Genomic DNA, 18,187 nt, shown 5'->3' with positions numbered 1-18,187 from the left:
AACACAAAGGAAAATAGCAATAAAGGAAAAGAACAAAAGAATTATAAGAAAACAATTAACAAAATTGCAATAGCAAGTCCTTACCAATCAATAATTACCTTAAATGTAAGTGGATTAAACTCTCCAATCAAAAGATGGAAAGTGGTTGAAGGATATGTGTATGTGCGTGTGTGCGTGTGTATGTGTGTGTGTGTAAAACAAGCCTCCACTATATTCAACTTACAAGAGATTCACTTCAGAGTTAAAGACACGCATAGACTGAGCGTAAAGGGATAGAAACAGTAAACAAGGGGTGCCTGGGTAGCTCAGTCAGTTAAGTGTCCAACCTCGGCTCAGGTCATGATCTCCCAGTTCATGGGTTTGAGCCCCGCATCGGTTCCATGCTCATAGCTCAGAGCCTAGAGCCTGCTTCAGATTCTGTGTCTTCCTCTCTCTGCCACTCCCCAACTCATGCTCTGCCTCTCTCTCTCAAAAATAAAAAATAAACCTTAAAAAAATTTTTTAAAAAAAGACAGAAACAGTAAAGAAAAGAGAGCAGGAATTATATTTGTATCAAACAAAAGAGACTAAATCAAAATGGTCACAAGAGCCAAAAATGATATTATATAATGATAAGAGGATCAATTCATTAAGATGATAAAACAATTACAGATACATATGCACCCAATATCAAAATACTTAAAACATTTAATATTACAAATAAAGCAAATATATAAATATTGTGACAATGGTATCATGGGTGTATGGATAAAATCAGCCTCATCAAATTGTACATATTAAATATGTGCAGTTTTTTGTGTATCAATGATACCTCAACAAAGCTGCTTAATTAAAAAAGAACAAAAGAACCAAAGAGGAAAAAAAAGCAAAAAAAAACAGACACTTAACTGTAGAGCACAAACTGATGTTTACCAGAAGGGAGGTGCATGGGGGATGGGTGAAATAAGTGAAGGGGATTAAGAATACACTTACCATGATGAGCACTAAGCAACACATGGATTTGCTGAATCACTGTATTATACACCTGAAGCTAATATAACATTGTATGTTAACTATACTGGAATTAAATTTTTTAATTAAAAAATTAAAAAATAAATGTTCATAGAAAAAAAAAGAAATATATCCAGCACTCAATAAAGTAAAAGTTCACAATGGTTGACATCCAATAAAAAATTAACAGGCATGCCAAAAAGCAGGACAACCCATAAGAGGAGAAAAAACAATCAACTGAAACAAAACCACTATTAACAGAGACACTGGAATTAACAGACAATAACATTTAAGTAGTTATAACATCATTCCATATGTTCAAAAAGTTCAGTGGAGACACAGAAGTTATTTTTTAAGACAATGCAAACTGAACTTATAGAGATGCCAACCACAAAGTCTGAGATAAAAATACACTTAATGAGATTAATTAAATATTAGATTTTGCCAAAGAAAAAAATAGTGAACTTCAAGACATAGCAATAGAAACTATGCAAATAAAACACAGAAAAAAGAATCAAGTAAATAAATAAAACACAGTATCAGTGAGCCATGGGACAGCTTCACATGTCCTAATAGAAGTATACCCAGAGTCTCTGTAAAGAAAGAGGACAGAAAACATATTTAAAGAAATAATGGTTGAAATTTTTCTAAATTTGAAGGGAAAAAAACTTGGCCTTGCAGCTGCAAATACATAATCTTACTCCAAGAGATAACAGTCTGATAAGAGAAATGCACATTTAAAACAAACACAATAAAATTTGGTATCTGCAATAAGAGAAGTGCATGCAAGGAGTTAAGATTTCACAGAGAAGGTTATGCTAAGTAGAATTTTTAAGGATAAACTGAAATGTGGCAGGAAAATAAGTCATGGAGATAGGGGAATGGCCAAAGGAAGGACACTCTAATCAAAATAAGTGGCATCAGCAAGAGCACTGAAATGCAAAGCTGGAAACTGTCTTAGGGAAAGGCTAGTCCAGCACTGTTGGAACTTGAATAATAAATATGGATAGTGATAGGGAGAGGGGAAACAGATTGGGGTTAATGACACTAGAGTAAAGATGAAGACTATGATGACTTTGAATTCTCTGCTAAGGTGCTTATACTGAAAGCCACAGGAAGCTATACAAGGTTTTAGTAGGAAGGGTGGCATAGTTATAATATTTGCATTTTGAATAGTATAAAGCCAAGCATGGAGGTACAGGGACCAGATAGAGGCTGCTACAATGGTCAAAACTAAAGACAACAAAGGTTTGAACTAAGCCAGGACAATGGGTCAGGTGATGTTTGAGGACACATCCTGGTTGATATTCAAGTCAACCCATGCTAAAATCAGTAAGCATGGGTTATTTGTTGATTGTGGGAGATAAAAAAGGAGTCAAGAAGACTTGCAGATGCCATGTATGTACTACTTAGAAATATAGGGATGAACTACAGACCCTCTGTTTATCTTCTAGGCTGAAGTTTCCTCCATTCCATTTCCCTAATTGTCCCTCCTCTATCTGCTTTCTGCTTTCTAGATACTTGTTAAAATATTTGTTCACGAAACACCTTTCCATTCTTCTGATTATGTATTTATTTCCTTATCTTTACCCAATTCTCATTTTAACATTTCCATGGGAGGGAGATGTGTTCAAATGAATGGACTTCATCTGCCATATTGAACTGACGGGCTTCATAGCAGGTAGTCAGGGAAAATTAACATGTGCCTAATCCAGTACTGAGCCTTGGTAAAGCACATTCATTTAATGATCAAAAAATTATGTTCGTTTCTCGGCAGGTATAGTTAGTTTAAAATACTTCAGTGTGTATTTTGTTCTTGGATTTAAATTTCAGTAGTATAATTATTATGGATATTATTGGTCAGATTAAGTATGAACTTCTAGAAGTGGAATATTTCATCCACATTTATTTTCTACCATTTATTTTGGTTTTACTTCTCTTCATTTAAGCAAGAACAGCAGCCTGCTCACTTCCACTTCAGTCCAACATCAATGTCCACTTCAGAGCACTTCTCCTTTCCTCAGAACAAAGCCTTTGCTGAGCCCAGGGATCATGGCTAGTCCATATGGAATGGAAAGGGCAAGAGAAGCAGCCAAATGGGACAAGAAACAGCTGGAAACCATTGAATAAAGCTATAGAAACAAAAGCATAAGGAATAAAAGTAAGAATATGACTAATGCTTAATATCCAGTGTCACAAAATATTTTAGAAGTTCTGAGTTGTCTTTTCCTGAGTAACAACCTTAAAAATCTATGTCCACTGTCTACTTTAAATCTTTTCTGGAATGAGGAGGTGTCATGTGTACATATGAAATAAATCAAAACAGAACAGCACTCATCAGCAAAGACTAAAATCTTACTGTGCAAAGGACAAATGAAGGTTTCTTTTGACAATAAAATGGCTCTGGCTTGATATTTTGTTGATTTAGTGTTTTGACTTTTGACATCCAGTTTGAGAACTCTAGTGCAGACCGGTTGGAAATCATAATACCTTCTCCCAGATCCATGAGTTCAGGGATTCTTGAAGGTCAATTGCTCCTCAAATTCCCCACTATTTTATGAAATTGCCTCTCCAATTTCTTGGTACCTCCAACAACAACAAAACTGTATTGGCCAAGAAGCAGTAACTTCCTGTCAGATACCACCAAATGAAAATAATGGCACCACTAATATTCACATAGGAAAATATGAATTTTGCCTTCACGGATAATATTACTGTTCCAAGCACATCAGAAACCACGTCCTGTTCCTAATACTTACTACCAACCACCCTGAGTATCCTGCTGGCATCACGAGGCTTCCATCAATATACTAATGGAACACAACATGTCAGGTTGGACAAGAAGATGATGTTTTTCCACCAGATTTTCAGAACCCCCACTTTAATGAGAAAAGAAAGGACACTTCAAAGTTCTAATATAATTTTGACTTGATTCAGAAACTTCTGAAGCAGAGAAAAGACTTCTGGGGATAGAATGGGAATTTTGTTCTGTGTTATTATTTTGATCAAAGGGAAAATTGCACCTGCTGAATTTGTTGCCACCCTCCAGTCACAAAACCAAAATGTCTTATATTCATCCATGAAAAAAAGTATATTCTTCTCACAACCAAAATAATAGTAGAGAAGACAAATCCATATGCATGTGTGTGGCCTCTATGAGAAGAATGTTGAGATTCTAAGGCTGTTGACTAAGACTTGTCTGTTACCCAAGACACCACCATCCCAACAGGTATAATTAGTGATGAGGAAGCCTTGTCCATAATTCTCTAACTAATCACATTAACTCATATTCATTATAAAAATTACAGTCTTTTTCTAAAAGAAAAAAATAGCATTTCTCTATTTCTCGGGTGTTTTGGCATGAATGATGGATTTTAATACTTATGAGTATCTACTATGTTCCCAAAAACTACACATGCTATTTTGTGTTATTTCATTCACATATTATGGCAATCCTATGAGGTATTATTCCCATTTAACAAAAGTGCAAAAGTATGCTCAGACAGATAACTTACCAAAGTCCAACAACCAACAAAAGGCAGAGCTAGGATTTGAACTCAGGTTGATTAGTTATCTATATAACATCACATTGCCTCCTCTGGGTTGTAATACACACAGTTCTTTTATTTTCTGGTGTTTTCTCCTCTTTTCACTCACAGATCCTTGTATGTTTCCTAATAATTCTTACCTAAGTTCTCATTATTTCATAAATTTGTTGGTTCCAATGTTTATTGCCTATATCATCCACCAGATTGGAATCTATTTGATGGCTGAAATCATGTCTGTTTTCTTCTTCTTTGTATCCAAAGCACCTGACACAGAATAGTCAGAACTCAATAAATACTTGACGAAATTAAAGAATTAGTAGATATTCCCCTTAGTGAAACTACCAATCTAGCCACACTAATTTACTCACACTTCCCTGATTGTTCCAGGCTCATTCTGCCTCTGCAGTTTGGCTCCCATTACTCCACAAAACCTCAAGTCTTCTCTCCCTGTCCAACCCTTACATCCAACCCTTGTGCAACACACAGCACAAGGTCTCCTGCTCTAAGAATCATTCCTGTCCATGGTGAAATGCTGACTCTCCTCTGTCTCTAGATTCACATAACTTATTTTCTATCCACTCATCTAACACTGCGTAGTGAACGCATTTTTTGTTGTGTAATTTATCTTATGAGTGTGTGGGGGGGTTCACCTCTGAGTTAAAAGATACATAAATAAAAGTACTCTGTTATAATTACTTGTCCCCTCCCTCCAAAAAACTAGCAATTTTTATATAGAAATTAGGTCCTTTAATGTATGTTGAATGAATGAATAAATAAGTGAGCACTTAAAAAGCAGGAAAAGGCCGGGGGATCTGGATGGTTCAGTTGGTTGAGTATCATACTCTTGATTTGGGCTCAGGTCACAATCCCAGGGTAGTGGGATTGAGCCCCATGTCAGGCTCTGCACCAAGTGTGGAGCCTATTTAAGATTCTCCCTCCCTACCCCCTCTTCCTTTCCCTCTGTCCCTCTCCCCTGTTTGCACTTTCTCTCTCTCTGAATTAAAAAAATAATAATGATAAAATAGTAAAAATAACAAAAGCAGGAAAGGCCCTGATAGAAATATTTTAAATGAACTGTAAATAATATCTGTGGTAAAATAGGCTGTGTGTATGAAATAAATTCAGAGCACTTTAATACCAGAGAGACTGATTATTTAACTTCAGCCTTTCTTTTTACCTAGAGAAGGTAGACATATGAGATGAAAGTATACTGAATGAGAACAAGTGGCACCTGTCTCTCATGCTGGAGTTTACACTCTTCCCACAGACCCATGCTACTTGAAAGAGGAGAGGAATGTTTGCCAATGAATAGAAGACACTCCCTATGTTCTCTCTTCCTCTTTCCCCTCAGGCTTTCAATGGCCGGCTACAAGTATAGATATAGAACAGAAGCAAAAAGAAATTACCAATGGGATTTCCAGACCACTCTAGCTATTACTGCACAAAGGACACACAAATAAATCATTATTTCAACATTCTCATATGCCTGCAGACAAAACTCAACGTCTCTAACCTGTCTTAATTTAGGTTGCCAATAAACAAAAAATGAATGCACTGGACCTAAAAAAAATTGGAACACAGAAAAAGACACATGTGTTGTTTCAAACCAAATAAAGCTTGAAACGTTTAGTTTGGTGAGTATCTATTCATACAACTATCTAATGCTGACTATTCCATAAAGTAATAAACAGCCATTGAAACAGTTCTGTATTCAGAGATGTCTGCCTCAGCAGTCTGTGATTTAGCCCCTTAGGTAAGTTCAGGTTTGACATGGTTTAGAAAGATCAGGTCCTTAGGCTCTTATAGCAGCTAAAGTCTTTCCATGGTCCCAGCAGCTAGAAAGGACCTGGTGGTCCTCCAGCAGCCAGGTCCATCCATGCAGCTGGGCTTGTGTTGCTGACTTCTACTAAGAAAACAGAGTGAGGGGCCTCGAGACTCACAGACATAATATAAATTCAAAAAAATAATATATTCATGAGTCCAACTGTCTACACATTCTCAGTTAGGTCGCACCTATGTTATATTACTCAGCATGTGGTTTCAATTGTAACAACAATGCACATTTGTTCAATAGCATGCTGGCTGTTAACTTGACTTCTCACTGTGTTTAAATATGCCATGGCCTGTGACTCCTTTTTAGGGGTCAAGTGTCTCGCATGTGCCTGCATGTTATGGTCGGTATAATCTTATAGATTATCCAACCAGCTTTTGATGTCAAAAGCCCTCCGTATATGTAATAGGTATATAATGTATATATACTGAACAAAACGAAAGGCGTAAAGTAGAAAAAAAGACAACCCACCGGCATGAAACAGCCATTCCCTCACTGCTTCTGGACTGACAAACATGCAACAGTCTTAAGGCTTTGCTCCCTCTTTAAAATACAGAAGTCTTTAGTTGTTGTTCACCTGAAGACCTCTTTCCTTAACACTGAAAGATTATATTACACTTTGGAATTTCACAGCAGAATTTGACACCACTTGGTATTTATCGAAACATTTATGTTCACAGCTTTCAGTATTTCAACATCCATGATTTATGGTTCCCTTACCTCCACACTTTTAGCTATAGCCCCTTTAAAGAGACATAAAAAGTTAAAAGGAATTCATTGAAGTAACCCCAAAGAGCATCCCTTTATTTCCAGCTATTAAAGATTTTTATGTTGTGACAGAACATTGTAAAGTGATTTCCCTAAATAACAAAGCCCTAGAAATCATATGAGAATTTTTGTTCTTCTACTGAAAAAAAAAAAAAAAAAAAAAAAAAAAAAAAAAAAAAAACAACTAATGATAGTTTCTGGCATTTCAAGAATCATTTTCTGATCACTGAAAATCCCTCTGGAATAGTGTCTCCCGTCCAGTATATCTTGTTATTCTCCACCTTTACTTCCACTATGTATAAAGGTAAAAGCAGTCAAGCAAAGAGTGCTATCCTCAAATCAAAAAATCTGAATGTAGATTCCAGCTCTATAACTCACTAGTCATGAGAGCTAATTCAACTCATTAAAACTTTCTTTTGGCTTGGATTCCTCAAATGTTAAATAAGACTAATGGGGTGAATTTGAAGATGCAATTAGAGAATGGAATAGTAAAGACACAAATGTGTTTGTTAAATCATGGACCAAAGATTCAAAAAGACAAGTTTGAGAAAACTAGTTTATTGTGGCTACCAGATGAAAGAGGAACAACAAGATAAAAAATGCAGAGAAAGAAGAGTATTTGAGAACACTAACCACAATAACCACCACCATTTATATTTAGAGATGTCCCTACTTTGCACTATAGTTAAAAGCATACCTTCCAGCCCTCCCTCACTCTAAGGCACAAGAGCCATGCTACAGGCACAAGGTTGCCACACTGTGTTGCCATCCTTTGAGCTTCAGTGCACCAGAATAGGCAGTTCATACCAGCTATCTAGTCTCCAACTGGCCAATGACCTCTTCTGAAATTTAATCTCAAATCAAAGTTTCAAATAATAAAGAATACATTAAATTTTCATTCACCACTCCTGTTCACCCCTCCCAAATGTTCTCAGCCCCCAATGACATTCTCTCTTAGTGATACACTTCTTCAAGTTATGCATTTGAGCATTACAACCCAAAAGAACTAACCCAGAGGAATCTGAACCGAAGTCCTATTTAATTCTTTTTTTTAATCCCACCAAGCCAATTCACCAAGAAATCTAGATTTATTTAGGATAGATCTTCCTCTGAGTTTGTATCAATCAAATCCTATTTACATTTTGTAATTTAAATAGTGCCTTGGATACTGAACAGATAACTCTCTATCAAAAGATAAAAGGATGATGGCATTTATCTTTGTGTTCTCAAGACCTATGATCCTGACACAGGTCACATTTTGCAAGAAAAATAAGCAGTTAGGACTTATGGGAAGATGGCAGAGCAAGAGGGTCCTAAGCTTAGCTCAATCCATGGACACACTGAGATAACAGCCACATCAGTGCAACTAACTCAGAAAATGACCTGAAGATTGGCAGAACAGACTTCCCACAGTTAATATCTAGAGAGAGGACCACAGTGAAAAGGGTAGGAGGGGCACAGACACAGTTGGGAAACTTTAAACCACCAACAAGACTAACCACAAATGGGAGGGACACCACAAGCACAGAGAAGCAAGAGGATCAGACCATACACCAGGCACCCAGGCACAGGAGAACTACACAGGAGATGAGTCCCCACAACATCTAACTTTGAAAACCAGTGGGGCTAAACTTCGCAAGTTTTTACAATCAGTAAGACTTAACTCTGGGTACTTTAAAAATCAGTGGGCTTAGCTCTCTGAGAGCCAGAAGGTGATAAGGAACTGAGTCCCCACTCTTAAAGAGCCATCATAACACATAACCCTGTGGAGATACAGCATGCAAGCAGCACTCTGAAAAGTGCCTGGGGAAGGAGATTTATTTACTAATTTCAAACTTGTGCTGGAGGGGCAGGGATATTTAGGAGACTTCTCCAAGAACAAAAGAGTTGGTGGGCATCATCTCTCCCCCAACCCCCCCCCCCCACCACCACCACCACCAAGCCTAGATAGCCAGACACTTGTAGGAATAAGCATGAACACTCTCCACTTATTTTATTAACTCTACTCATGCATGCCGCTCTCCTCTCTGTCGTGCAAACTCACTCCATTCAACCCACTCTACTCAGCAGGCATCCTTCCAAAGAGACTCCTACCATGCAAACAGTCGCAGCAAAAACCAGTACCACTCCAAAGCAGCTCTTGCCCTGGGGAGAGGAGAGGATAACCACACACAACAGTTTTCCCACAGCCCCAGCAGCCAAACCACATAGCTGACAGCACAGAGACAGTGCCATGCTGATCTGTGTAACTGCAGCCCCAGCAGATGGACTGGGGGCAGCCACCTGGTCTGACTGGAGGGTGGCCACCAATAAATGCTTCTTATGAAACAAGGCATAAAGAGTACCCTGCAAGTCAGTGTGCTGTAGCCCCAACAGAAGGACTGGGGGCAGGCATCTGGAATGACTGCAGGCCCCACCCACCTATAAAAGCCTCTCAGGGACAAGGCAGGGAAAACAGGGAAAATGCCCCACCAGAGCCCTGTACAGATGGCTGAGTGCACAAATCTTGTCTGACTGCTGACACCACCCAACTACAAGCCACTTAACAGCACAGGGACCAAACCCTGCCCATTGCATGCACAACAGGCAAAGTGGGCCAATGAAACTGACTGAACTGAAGGCAAATATGGCTCAACCACAAAAGTAGGGCCCATGAAACCCACATAGGAGACACTGCTGAAGCACCTGGGTCTGATGAATAGGGAACATTATGCTACAAAGCACCACACAACCTGTTTTTCAAGGTCAGAAGAATTAGCTAACTTTCCTAATACACAGAAACAAACACCGAGTTAGACAAAATGAAGAGACAAAGGAATATGCCCCCAAATTAAAGAATAGGACAAAACCACAGCAAAAGAGCTAAATGAAACAAAAATAAACAATAAGCCTAATAAAGAATTCAAAGTAATACTCATAAAGATACTCACTGGAATTGAGAAAAGATTAGAGAAACTCAATGAGACCTTCAACAAAGAGATAGGAAAAATACATATAAAAAAACAGGGATGAAAAACTAATAATTAAAACTTAAAAATACACTAGAATCAATAGATTAGAGGACGAAGAAGAACAAATAAGCAACCTGGAAGACAAGGTGATGAAAAGCAACCAAACTGAACAGTAAAAAGAAAAAAGAATAATAAAAGAGTAATAAAAAAAGAATAACAAAATGAGAATAGGTTAAGTGAACTTAGTGACATCATCAAGCATAATAAAATTTCCATTATGGGGATCTCAGAAGGTAAAGAGAGACAGAGGTGGCAGATAATTTATTTAAAGAAATAATAGCTGAAAATTCCCTTATCCGGGAAATAGACATTCAGATCTAAGAAGCATAGAGAAGCCCAATAAAAATTAACCCAAGGAGGTCCACACCAAGATACATAATAATTAAAATGGGATAAAGTAGTGGGGCGCCTGGGTGGCGCAGTCGGTTAGCGTCCGACTTCAGCCAGGTCACAATCGCGCGGTCCGTGGGTTCAAGCCCCGCGTCAGGCTATGGGCTGATGGTTCAGAGCCTGGAGCCTGTTTCCGATTCTGTGTCTCCCTCTCTCTCTTCCCCTCCCCCGTTCATGCTCTGTCTCTCTCTGTCCCAAAAATAAATAAACGTTGAAAAAAAAATTTTTTTTTTAAAAAATGGGATAAAGTAGTAATAGAGATTTTTAAAGCAGCAAGAAAAAACAGTTACACAAGGGAAATTTATAAGGCTATTACCTGATTTTTTAGAAGAAATGTCACAGGCAAGAAAGGAGTGACATGATATATTCAAAGTACTGAAAGAAAAAAAACCTACAACCAAAAATACCCACAAGTTATCATTCAGAATAGAAGTAGAGAGAAAAAGTTTCCCAGACAAACAAAAGTTAAAGGAGATCATCACCACTAAACCAACTTTACAAGAAACATTAAAGGGAATTCTTTGGGTATAAATAAATGACCATAAACAGGAGTAAGAAAATTATGAAAGGAAAAAATTTCACAGGTAAATGAAAACATAATAATGAAAGTAGCACATTAATCACTTATAAAACCAGTACAAAAAAAAAAACAGTACAAAGGTTAAAGCATAAAGTAGTAAAATCAATTATATCTAGAATAATCACTCAAGGAATTCACAAAATAAAAGAATATAAATATGACATCATATACAAAAAATGTAGGCAAGGGGGGAGTAAAAATTTAGTGCTTTTATAATGGGTTAAAACTCAAGCAACCATCAACTTAATACATAGACTGTCATTGGCATAAATGTTATATATTAACCTAATGATAACCACAAATCAAAAACCTATAAAAGATAAACAAAAAAATAAGGTGAAAGGAATGCAAGCATATCACACACACAAAAAAAGTCATCATACTACAAAGAAAGATCAAGAGAAGAAGAACAGAATAGAGAAGAATTACAAAAACAACTATAAACCAAGTAACAAATTCACAATACGTACATACCTATCAATAATTTCTTTGAGGGGCACCTGGGTGGCTCAGTTGGTTAAGTGCCTGGCTTCTGCTCAGGTCATGATCTCACAGTTTGTTGAGTTCAAGCCCCATGTCGGGCTCTGCTGACAGCTCAGAGCCTGGAGCCTGCTTCAGATTTTGTGTCTCTCTCTCTGCCCCTCCCCTGCTTGCTCTCTGTATCTCTCAAAAATAAACATTAAAATAATTAATAATAATTTCTTTGAATGTAAATGGACTAAATGCTTCAATCAAAAGATACAGAGTGACTGAATGGATTGAGAGTGAGGGGATGGAGAACTATTTATCATGCGACTGGAAGCCAAAAGAAAGCTGGAGTAGCCATCCTTATATCAGACAAACTAGACTTTAAATTAAAGGCTGTAACAAGAGATGAAGAAGGACATTATATAATAGTGACAGGGTCTATCCATCAGGAAGAGCTAACAATTATAAATGTCTATGCGCCGAATACCGGAGCGCCCAAATATATAAAACAATTACTCATAAACATAAGCAACCTTATTGAGAAGAATGTGGTCATTGCAGGGGACTTTAACACCCCACTTACAGAAATGGATAGATCATCTAGACACACGGTCAATAAAGAAACAAGGGCCCTGAATGACACATTGGATCAGATGGACTTGACAGATATATTTAGAACTCTGCATCCCAAAGCAACAGAATATACTTTCTTCTCGAGTGCACATGGAACATTCTCCAAGATAGATCATATACTGGGTCACAAAACAGCCCTTCATAAGTTTACAAGAATTGAAATCATACCATGCATACTTTCAGACCACAATGCTATGAAGCTTGAAATCAACCACAGAAAAAAGTCTGGAAAACCTCCAAAAGCATGGAGGTTAAAGAACACCCTACTAATGAATGAGTGGGTCAACCAGGCAATTAGAGAAGAAATTAAAAAATACATGGAAACAAACGAAAATGAAAATACAACAATCCAAACGCTTTGGGACGCAGCGAAGGCAGTCCTGAGAGGAAAATACATTGCAATCCAGGCCTATCTCAAGAAACAAGAAAAATCCCAAATACAAAATCTAACAGCACACCTAAAGGAACTAGAAGCAGAACAGCAAAGGCAGCCTAAACCCAGCAGAAGAAGAGAAATAATAAAGATCAGAGCAGAAATAAACAATATAGAATCTAAAAAAACTGTAGAGCAGATCAACGAAACCAAGAGTTGGTTTTTTGAAAAAATAAACAAAATTGACAAACCTCTAGCCAGGCTTCTCAAAAAGAAAAGGGAGATGACCCAAATAGATAAAATCATGAATGAAAATGGAATTATGACAACCAATCCCTCAGAGATACAAACAATTATCAGGGAATACTATGAAAAATTATATGCCAACAAATTGGACAACCTGGAAGAAATGGACAAATTCCTGAACACCCACACTCTTCCAAAACTCAATCAGGAGGAAATAGAAAGCTTGAACAGACCCATCACCAGTGAAGAAATTGAATCGGTTATCAAAAATCTCCCAACAAATAAGAGTCCAGGACCAGATGGCTTCCCAGGGGAGTTCTACCAGACGTTTAAAGCAGAGATAATACCTATCCTTCTCAAGCTATTCCAAGAAATAGAAAGGGAAGGAAAACTTCCAGACTCATTCTATGAAGCCAGTATTACTTTGATTCCTAAACCAGGCAGAGACCCAGTAAAAAAAGACAACTACAGGCCAATATCCCTGATGAATATGGATGCAAAAATTCTCAATAAGATACTAGCAAATCGAATTCAACAGCTTATAAAAAGAATTATTCACCATGATCAAGTGGGATTCATTCCTGGGATGCAGGGCTGGTTCAACATTCGCAAGTCAATCAACGTGATACATCACATTAACAAAAAAAAAGAGAAGAATCATATGATCCTGTCAATCGATGCAGAAAAGGCCTTTGACAAAATCCAGCACCCTTTCTTAATAAAAACCCTTGAGAAAGTCGGGATAGAAGGAACATACTTAAAGATCATAAAAGCCATTTATGAAAAGCCCACAGCTAACATCATCCTCAACGGGGAAAAACTGAGAGCTTTTTCCCTGAGATCAGGAACACGACAGGGATGCCCACTCTCACCGCTGTTGTTTAACATAGTGCTGGAAGTTCTAGCATCAGCAATCAGACAACAAAAGGAAATCAAAGGCGTCAAAATTGGCAAAGATGAAGTCAAGCTTTCGCTTTTTGCAGATGACATGATATTATACATGGAAAATCCGATAGACTCCACCAAAAGTCTGCTAGAACTGATACATGAATTCAGCAAAGTTGCAGGATACAAAATCAATGTACAGAAATCAGTTGCATTCTTATACACTAACAATGAAGCAACAGAAAGACAAATAAAGAAACTGATCCCATTCACAATTGCACCAAGAAGCATAAAATACCTAGGAATAAATCTAACCAAAGATGTAAAGGATCTGTATGCTGAAAAGTATAGAAAGCTTATGAAGGTAATTGAAGAAGATTTAAAGAAACGGAAAGACATTCCCTGCTCATGGATTGGAAGAATAAATATTGTCAAAATGTCAATACTACCCAAAGCTATCTACACATTCAATGCAATCCCAATCAAAATTGCACCAGCATCCTTCTCGAAACTAGAACAAGCAATCCTAAAATTCATATGGAACCACAAAAGGCCCCGAATAGCCAAAGTAATTTTGAAGAAGAAGACCAAAGCAGGAGGCATCACAATCCCAGACTTTAGCCTCTACTACAAAGCTGTCATCATCAAGACAGCATGGTATTGGCACAAAAACAGACACATAGACCAATGGAATAGAATAGAAACCCCAGAACTAGACCCACAAACGTATGGCCAACTCATCTTTGACAAAGCAGGAAAGAACTTCCAATGGAAAAAAGACAGTCTCTTTAACAAATGGTGCTGGGAGAACTGGACAGCAACATGCAGAAGGTTGAAACTAGACCACTTTCTCACACCATTCACAAAAATAAACTCAAAATGGATAAAGGACCTGAATGTGAGACAGGAAACCATCAAAACCTTAGAGGAGAAAGCAGGAAAAGACCTCTCTGACCTCAGCCGTAGCAATCTCTTACTCGACACATCCCCAAAGGCAAGGGAATTAAAAGCAAAAGTGAATTACTGGGACCTTATGAAGATAAAAAGCTTCTGCACAGCAAAGGAAACAACCAACAAAACTAAAAGGCAACCAACGGAATGGGAAAAGATATTTGCAAATGACATATCGGACAAAGGGCTAGTATCCAAAATCTATAAAGAGCTCACCAAACTCCACACCCGAAAAGCAAATAACCCAGTGAAGAAATGGGCAGAAAACATGAATAGACACTTCTCTAAAGAAGACATCCGGATGGCCAACAGGCACATGAAAAGATGTTCAGCGTCGCTCCTTATCAGGGAAATACAAATCAAAACCACACTCAGGTATCACCTCACGCCAGTCAGAGTGGCCAAAATGAACAAATCAGGAGACTATAGATGCTGGAGAGGATGTGGAGAAACGGGAACCCTCTTGCACTGTTGGTGGGAATGCAAATTGGTGCAGCCGCTCTGGAAAGCAGTGTGGAGGTTCCTCAGAAAATTATAAATAGACCTACCCTATGACCCAGCAGTAGCACTGCTAGGAATTTATCCAAGGGACACAGGAGTACTGATGCATAGGGGCACTTGTACCCCAATGTTCATAGCAGCACTCTCAACAATAGCCAAATTATGGAAAGAGCCTAAATGTCCATCAACTGATGAATGGATAAAGAAATTGTGGTTTATATACACAATGGAATACTACGTGGCAATGAGAAAAAATGAAATATGGCCTTTTGTAGCAACGTGGATGGAACTGGAGAGTGTGATGCTGAGTGAAATAAGCCATACAGAGAAAGACAGATACCATATGGTTTCACTCTTATGTGGATCCTGAGAAACTTAACAGGAACCCATGGGAGAGGGGAAGGAAAAAAAAAAAAAAAGAGGTTAGCCTGGGAGAGAGCCAAAGCATAAGAGACTGTTGAGAACTGAGAACAAACTAAGGGTTGATGGGGGGTGGGAGGGAGGAGAGGGTGGGTGATGGGTATTGAGGAGGGCACCTTTTGGGATGAGCACTGGGTGTTGTATGGAAACCAATTTGACAATAAATTTCATATATAAATAAAAAAAAAAGAATTTAAAAAAGAAAAAAAATTAAAAATAAATAAATAAATAAATAAATAAATAAATAAATAAATAATTATTCACCATGATGATCAAGTGGGATTTATTCCAGGGATATAAAGATGGTGCAATATTTACAAATCAATCAACTTAATACATCACATAAAAAGAGAAAGGATAGGGGCGCCTGGGTGGCTCAGTTGGTTGAGCATCAGACTTCAGCTCAGGTCATGATCTCGTGGTCTGAGTTCAAGCCCCACATCCGGCTCTGTGATGACAGCTGGGAGCCTGGAGCCTGCTTCAGATTCAGTGTCTCCCTCTCTCTCTCTCTGCCCCTCCCCCACTCATGCTCTCTCTCTCTCTCTCTCTCTCTCTCTCTCTCTCTGTCAAAAATAAATAAACATTAAAAAAAAGAGAGAGAAAGGATAAAAATCATATGATCATCTCAGTAGATGCAGAAAAAGCATTTAACAAAGTACAACATCTACTTATGATAAAAACTCAACAAAGTAGGTTTAGAGGGAACAAACCTCAGCATAATAAAGGCCATGGATGAGAAGCCGACAGCTAATATCATACTCCGGTATGAAAAACAGAGAGCTTTTTCTCTAAGATCATGAACAAGACAAGGACATCCACTCTCACCACTTTTACTCAACATAATACTGGAAGTCCTAGCCACAGCAATAAAACAACAAAAAGAAATAAAAGGCCCCCAAATTGGTAATAAAGAAGTAAAATTTTCACTATGTACAGATGACATGATACCACATATATAAAATTCTAAATAATCCCACCAAAAAAATACTAGAACAAATGAATTAAGTAGAGTCACAGGATACAAAATAAGTATAGAGAAATCTGTTGCATTTCTATATACTAGTAATGAAATAGCAGAAAGAAAAATTAAGAAAATAGTCTCATTTACAACTGCCCCAAAAAGAATACCTTGGAATAAACTTAATCAAGGAGGTGAAAGACCTATACTCTAAAAACTATAAAATGCTGGTGAAAGAAGTTGAAGATGACACCAAAAAAATGGAAAGATATTTCATGCTCATGGAATGGAAGAACAAATCTTGTTAAAATGCCCCTACTAGTACCGAAAGCAATCTAGAGACTTAATGTAATCTATATCAAATACCATTAACAATTTTCACAGAACTAGAACAAATAATACTAAAATTTGTATGGAACCACAAAAGACCCTGAATTGCCAAAGTAATCTTGAGAAAGAAGAACCAAGCTGAAGGTATCACAATCTCACATTTCAAGATATACTACAAAGCTATTGTAGTCAGAACAGTATGGTAGAGGCACAAAACAGACACATATATTAATGTGTGAAACAGAACAGAAACCCTTGAAATAAACCCACACTTGTACAGCCAATAAATCTACAACAAAGGAGGCAAAAATATGTAACAGGGAAAAGATAGTCTCTTCAATAAACAGTTCTGGGAAAACTAGACCATAATATGCAAAAGAATGAAACTGGACCACTTTTTTATTTTAAAAAAATTTTTTTTTTTTTAATTTTTTTTTCAACGTTTAATTATTTTTGGGACAGAGACAGAGCATGAATGGGGGAGGGGCAGAGAGAGAGGGAGACACAGAATCGGAAACAGGCTCCAGGCTCTGAGCCATCAGCCCAGAGCCCGACGCGGGGCTCGAACTCACGGACCGCGAGATCGTGACCTGGCTGAAGTCGGACGCTTAACCGACTGCGCCACCCAGGCGCCCCTGGACCACTTTTTTAAACCATACACATAAATACAGACCTGATATGAGACCTGAAATCACACAACTCCTAGGAAAAAAAAAAAAACATAGGCAACAATTTTTTTCACATTGACCACAGAAACATTTTCTAGATATGTCTCCTAAGGTAAGGGAAACAAAAGCAAAATTAAATTATTAGAACTACACCAAAATAAAAAGCTCTTATACAGCAAAGAAAATCATCAAAACAAAAGGTCAACCTACTCAATGGGGAAAGATATTTGCAAATGATGTATCTGACTGATCATGGATTAATACCCCAAATTTTAAAATCTTATACTACTCAACACTAATGATACAAATAAACCAATTTAAAAATGGGCAGAGAATATAAGAAGACATTTTTCCAAAGAAGACATACAGATGTCCAACAGACACATGAAAAGATGCTCAATATCACTAAACACCAGGGAAATGCAAATTAAAAACACAATGAGATATCATCTTAAACCTGTCAGAATGGCTAAAATAAAAAACACAAGAAATTACCAGTTTTGGCAAAGATGTGGAGAAAAAGGAACCCTTGTGTACTATTAAGTGAGAATGCAAGCTGGTGCAGCCACTGTAGAAAATAGTATGGAAGTTCACCTCTTGACACTCAGACTTGCTTGGCTTCTTCTCCTGAATTTC

At 37.6% G+C, this 18,187-nt stretch overlaps 1 long non-coding RNA gene across 2 annotated transcripts in view; it reads right to left on the bottom strand.

Moving 5' to 3' along the window:
* Window positions 1–18,187, bottom strand: part of LOC147581771 (uncharacterized) — a 575,779-nt gene that overhangs the window by 403,652 nt on the left and 153,940 nt on the right. The window contains exon 1 of one of the 2 annotated variants that reach the window (XR_015249755.1): window positions 11,593–11,711. The exons of the other annotated variant lie outside the window; for it this stretch is intronic. This is a non-coding gene — a long non-coding RNA (uncharacterized LOC147581771). Of the gene's footprint in view, window positions 1–11,592; window positions 11,712–18,187 lie in introns of those variants that run through there. 2 annotated transcript variants of the gene reach the window in all.

Source organism: Puma concolor, chromosome B1 (assembly GCF_028749965.1).
Source record: "Puma concolor isolate L17-30 chromosome B1, mPumCon1.1.hap2, whole genome shotgun sequence".
NCBI classification, from domain to species: Eukaryota; Metazoa; Chordata; class Mammalia; order Carnivora; family Felidae; genus Puma; species Puma concolor.
This window is presented reverse-complemented; position numbering and strand designations above follow the sequence as displayed.